The 5,632-nt window shown below is 47.6% G+C and overlaps 1 pseudogene; it reads left to right on the top strand.

The window, feature by feature from the left end:
• Positions 1-1,088: 1,088 nt before the first annotated feature.
• LOC119963369 lies at positions 1,089-1,337 on the top strand (annotated as a pseudogene).
• Positions 1,338-5,632: the final 4,295 nt, after the last annotated feature.

Below are 5,632 nucleotides of genomic sequence, written 5' to 3'. Positions count from 1 at the left end.
TCATCCCACTACTGCTGCTATTCTCCTGCTGGTATTCACCCACTCAATGCCTGATCCAGGGACCTGACATCAGGAAGGGTGGGGCTCGCACCGAGCCACCCCCTGCACCTGCTAATGGCCCTCCTCTCCATCTTCCCCCATGATTCCCATCCTGCCACCACTCATCTGGCCCTGGGTTTCTGAGTGATCTTGTTCCTCAAGGAAGTGTACTACTGGCAGCAGTCACCAACTCCCTGGCGGCACTGACTGCTTTGCAAGTTGCCAGACTCTAAGTGACTGGCAGCGCGCATCAGGCAGGACTCCGACCCCCCCCCCCCCCCACTTTCTCCCCCTCTCCCCCACCCTCCCCCCCCCCAGCCTGACACAGCCCTTGATTCTAGAGAAGACCCTTATTTCCCCCTATTGGCACTTAATGTGGCAGGCCTTCAAAGAGAGGTGACACAGGGTTCTCACCAACTCTCCCAATCCTGTGGGTGAGACCCCCCCCCCCCAAATACCCACATTAAATTCCGCTCATTAACTATATTTTTCTCTCCACAGATACTGCCAGACCGGCTGGGTATTTTACTCCTAGAAACCTAAAATGTTCTTCTTTGAAATAGTGTCATGGGATCTTTTATGTTCATCTGAGAGGCCAGACAGTGAGCAAGATCCTCACCCACCCAGCCCCAGTATGGAAACCCCATTCCAAACCTCGGAGACATGGCCAGGGCTGGCTACTGGCACCTGCTCAAGCACATCAGCTGCACTCCAGTACAACCTCATGAGGACGAAAGGCAGAACTCACACTCCAGCTGGGGACGGGAAGGTCTGCCCACAAATACTCAGTCCCCAGCAGCAGAATGTAAAGGAATAGGAAAGATTAGCATAGAAACCAAATCAAGTACAAGGTGCAAAGTAAGGAGAGACCACTTGACATTAACCTCATCATCAGATTCAATGTGCATCATTCAGACTACTACTGACTGAACCCTGATGAATGTTGTTGCCAGACTGGACTTTTGCCAGGTGGCGGGAGAAGGAACCACCACCAACATTAGATCAGCAGCCAAAGAGACCGGAATAACTTTGGATTTCATGGCTGCAAAATGGGCCATCACTTTGGGAACTTGACCAAGTTGTGACACATCATCATCCAAACCATCTCTCCCTTCGAACAGAAGCCATTTGCGAATTATTTCTCCACGGGCATTCCCAATACATGGAGGCGATTCAGGGGTCAAGTGCTCCGGGTTGTTTCTCCGTTTGTGTTGCCATACCTTATTTATACCTGGGCCAACTATGAACACGAATTGTCACTGAGGAAGAACCTGGCGGACTATGTCAACACAAAATGAATAGTGGTATATGCAGGGTATAATTTCTGATGATGTACCAACGGTATCCTTTTTTTTTTGTTTTATAAATTTAGAGTACCCAATTCATTTTTTCCAATTAAGGTGCAATTTAGCGTGGCCAATCCACCTACCCTGCACATCTTTGGGTTGTGGGAGTGAAACCCACGCAAACACGGGGAGAATGTGCAAACTCCACACGGTCAGTGACCCAGAGCCGGGATCGAACCTGGGACCCCGGCACCGTGAGGCAGCAGGGCTAACCCACTGCGCCACCGTGCTGCCCTGTACCAACGGTATTCTTGATCAACTGTTCGCTTTCACTGAAAACAGTCTCTCTCTGAGTTCAAAAATAAAGTATTTAGAGTGGAAATAACCTCCCTGATCTCATGCTCACCGATTTGTCTGTCTTGAATGCATCTGTTCATTGGAACATTGGTCGGACTGACAACAGAAAATCCTTGTGGAGATCGAGACATTCTTCACATGGAGGACCCAGCTCTACCATCCTTGTGGCATCACCAAAGTATTAAAACGGGATCGGATCGGATAGGATTTAGCAGTCCAAAACTAGGTATTGATGAGGTACCATGGGCAAACAACCGCAGTACACTGAACTATATTCCACCTCATGGATTGGCTTATCCCTCACTCTACCATACCACCATGCAACCAATCCTGAAAAACGCAGAAGAGAATGCCAGAAGCAGTGCCAGACAAAGCTGAAAATAAGGTGTCAATCTAGTGAAGCGATAATGTGAGACTACATATATGTTAAACAGTTGAAATAGCATTGTGTATAGAGAGCTAAGTGAAGAACCAATGCATTGGATCAAAGATCTGTCGTGCTGCCTCATTCAGTCATGAATGGTGGTGCCAATTAAACAACAGGAGAAGGAAGTTCCATGGACATCGCCATTTCATGAGGTCAGTGCCCAGCTCGTTAGTGCAAAAGACACACTATGGGATTCTCCTCAGACGGGGCCCTCCACTTCACCGGCAGCGTATCCACTCCCACGGGTTTCCCGATGGTGTGGAGTGGCCACAATGGGAAACCCCATTGGCCGGTTGCGGGAACGGAGAATCCCGCTGCCGGTGGGGTTGTGGCGAGCGGAAAACAGGGCTGGCAGGAAGGAGAATCCCACCCACAATTTTTAGCCAAATTTGATTTGCTCCAGATGGCACCAAGAGGTGATTGATACAGTAATGGCTGTGGGCCTCAAAAACATGGCAATTGTACAACTGAAGGTTTGTGCTCCAGAAATAGCCTTACAAAGGTCAGACTATTCCGGTAATGTTTAAAAAATGGCATCTTCCCGACAAAGTAGAAAATTGACAAGATAGGCCCTATCCATAAAAAGCAAGACTAATCCGACTTGGCCAAATACCACCCCATCAACGCACTTGAAATCATCAGCAAATGTGTTGGAACGTGCCGTAGACAGAGCACTTGCTCACCAATAAACTGCTCATCAATGTTCTGTTTAGGTTCATCTGGGACCATTCATCCCCAAATCTCATGTGAGTATATATCTTGCACCATTATAGCTTTGGTTCAAACATAGACAAAAGAGCTGAATTCAAGAGGGGAAATAAGAGAAATTGCCTTTGACATCAAGGTAGTATTTGACTGAGTATGGCACCAAACAGTGATAGTAAAATTAACATCAATGGCGATTGGGGATCACTTTCGACTAGGGTCATGCCGCAGCAAATGATGCTAGCTGTGGTTGGTGGTATCCAATCATCTCAGCCCCATGACTTTGCTGCAGGCATTCCCTCATGGCAGTGTGCTAGGCATCAGATCAGAAATGAAGATATGTGCTAATGATTGCCCAGTGTTCAGTATCATTCACAACTCTTCAGATAGTAAAGCAATATGTGTCTGCATGCAGAAAAACCTATTGGTTTGGACTAGTATGCTGCAAAGGTCTTGGGCACTGACAATAGTACTGTTGTGGTGGATATCTTCCAATGAACCTCAGGAGACCCAGGGACAGGTTACAATTGTTTACTCATGTATTTAAGCATGGAGAGCATAGCCGTAAGGAAACCCCCGAAGCAGCACTCTCCTTAAATACAACACTCGCAGCTCAAACACATCTCACTCTTCTAAGTAACAGATTTATACTGGTTAGTCAGTACACAGAATATTGTTATATTCTCAATTTTGTATCATTAAACCTTTCACCCAAAAGCAGGATTGTCATCTCCTCCCAGCTCCAGACTATCTGCTCTGATGTAAGCAACCAAGATCTTGACCGATGGTTCTTGATAATCTCAGGTCCTTGTGGTGTGTAAAGTTCACTCGGGTGCAAAGCATTTAACGAGCATGTGATCTTTACTCTAATGCAGGGCTTCTAACTCCCCTTTTACTAAGTCTATTCATTTCCCCTTACAGTACTGAAGACCTATGCTCCAGAACTTGCTACGCCCCTAGCCGAGCTATTAGTTTCCACCGGCAAGGGATACATCAGGAGGCTGATGGAATACTCCCCACCTGCCTGGATGAATGCAACTGTAACAACACTCAAAAAGTTCAATACCATCTAGGACAAAGCTTGATTGGCACCCCATTCATCACCTTAAACATTCACTCCCTGTACCACCAACGCAATGTGGCTGCAGTGTGTACCATCTACAAGATGCAATTCACCACTGTTCCTTCATTGTCACTGAGTCCAAATCCTAGAACTCTCAGCCCAAAAGCACTGTGGGAATGCCTTTAATACATGGACTACCACAGAGCCTTCTCAAGGACATTTCAGCATGAGCAATAAATGCTGGCCTTATCAGCGACGTCCAGATGCAATGAATGAATAAAGAAGTCTGTGTTCTGTCTCAAATACTCTCCCAGCTGCTTTGCTGGTGGTATTGTACTGGCAATACAGCAGAAACCCCATTAATAGAACTGCTGCCAGAATTGATGTGAGATTAAATTAGCCCTGTGAGAACAGCTCCGAGGAATTTCTCGCTCCATATCTTTTTCCTTTAAAACCTTCAAGGCAACAATGACAGGGTTGAAATTTAAAACTCTCAGGGTTGGACTTGGGTGCCATGGTTTCCGACCCCCAGCTAAAATGTTGAGAGGGAGCCCAAACCTGCTCCCGAGGGCTACCCCGGATATATTTAATACTGTGTGCAGCGTTGTGGCTGGAAACGGCACTTGCGTCCCTCTCTCAGGAGGAATAGTTGGCATATCTCTGCTTTCAACAGTGCCACCAGTAATAGTGTCTATCACTGAGACTACAGGCAGTTCCACCATGCTGAGGAGTGCAGGTAAGTCCAGGGTCCCACCGAGTCCAGGCCTGCAGCCCGAATGAGGGGGGTGATGGGAGGGTGATGGGGGAATGGATCCGAAAGACTTGGGGTGCCTTCAAAATGCCCAGAGGACCAGGAAAGGCGATTTCCTCACCTCTTCCAACCTTATCTGACTGCCACGCTACCCACATGGCGTGGGCCTCCCACCTTGCCGATAAAATACCCTTAGGCAGCCTTTAATTGAGCACCTAAGGACCTCACCTGAGTCACGGGTGGGAAGTTCATGCTTACCCTGAAGGCTTTGCTGGAAGATATAGCGCTCAAAGCTCTCGTTTGTTTCGACTTGACAGCGACTGTTGAACTTCTTCAAAACAGTCTTCAATTTGGTCTTGCCTTGGCCGTCGGTAAAATTAAGTGAGTTGAAAATCTGGATGGTTTGGTCCCCCACAGTTGATAGGAGTGATGTGTTGGGTAAGCTGGGTCTATGTGGACTGCGTTTGATGCAGTGTAGAGAGAGACAGGCTTCCAACACTTGAAGAGATGCAACACGATTTTATTGAATAACTAACTATAATACATGCTTTAACTGTGGGTTGACACTATGCTGACTTGACTGGAGACCTGAGGCTAACCTGACCAGACTAACTGACTACCACATGGTGTATGTTCTAGCTGCTGCTCACGGGCTCTGACTGTCTCAGAGGCTGGATCGCGAGAGAGCGGGAAAACTAGTGCCCTCTAGCTTTATAGTGGTCGTGTCCTGTCTGGTGATTGGCTGCTGTGTTCTGTGTGCTCACTGGCCATCCTGTGTGTCAATCACTGTCTGTCTGCGCTCCATCATATACCTGGATACTGTATATTATGACAAGCAGCATTGTGATTTTTTTGGCATCGGACACATCCTCGAGGTCTGAGGCCTCATTGTAGAGAAGGAACCTTTGCTTGAAGACTCGCCAGTTGGCGCCGAGATTGCCGGAGATCCGTAGCTGTGGAGAGGCCTGGATCTTCTCCATGCCGCTGAAAGGCACTTGCTGGTC

The sequence above is a fragment of the Scyliorhinus canicula genome, chromosome 3 (genome assembly GCF_902713615.1).
Source record: "Scyliorhinus canicula chromosome 3, sScyCan1.1, whole genome shotgun sequence".
In the NCBI taxonomy this organism is placed as follows: Eukaryota; Metazoa; Chordata; class Chondrichthyes; order Carcharhiniformes; family Scyliorhinidae; genus Scyliorhinus; species Scyliorhinus canicula.
The sequence above is the reverse complement of the archived record's forward strand: the minus strand, read 5'-3'. Positions and strand labels throughout refer to the sequence as shown.